Genomic DNA, 641 nt, shown 5'->3' on the forward strand with positions numbered 1-641 from the left:
AGTTTTCACCCTCTTTGTGCCTCAGAGTTACCGCAGAGTGTTCCTGCTGGGGCTGGGGCTCCACCTGCAGAGATTCTCAATCGTGACCCAGCAATTCCATTTCTAGATGGGACGCAGAAGAGACTTCTTTTTTCATTTTGTAACTTAATCTCCAGTTTGAATTTTTCCATTTATATATACATGTATATTTTTAAAGATTTTATTTATTTATTTGACAGACAGAGATCACAAGTAGGCAGAGAGGCAGGCAGAGAGAGAGAGGAGGAAGCAGGCTCTCCGCCAAGCAGGAGAGCCCCATACGGGGCTCGATCCCAGGACTCCGGGATCATGACCTGAGCGGAAGTCAGAGCCACCCAGGTGCCCCGATATATTTATTTTTACAAATTAATTTGAAAAGCATTGGTCATGAAGGTGGCCTTCCCTAGCCACTCGCGACTTGCTAGTGGTTATAGTTTTTCTAGGTAGTCAAAATATCAAAACATCAACATCAAACCAGAAACCTCTATGTAGTTTAAATATATGGGACTGGTGTTACAAAGTTTTATGATAAAATGGATTTGAAAGTCTCGGTCTGCCAATATACAAATTAGCGATTTCTCTGACCTTTCAGAGAGTCAGATTCTCCAACTGTGAAATGGGTA

This window comes from Martes martes (genome assembly GCF_963455335.1).
Source record: "Martes martes genome assembly, chromosome: 6".
Lineage (NCBI taxonomy): Eukaryota > Metazoa > Chordata > Mammalia > Carnivora > Mustelidae > Martes > Martes martes.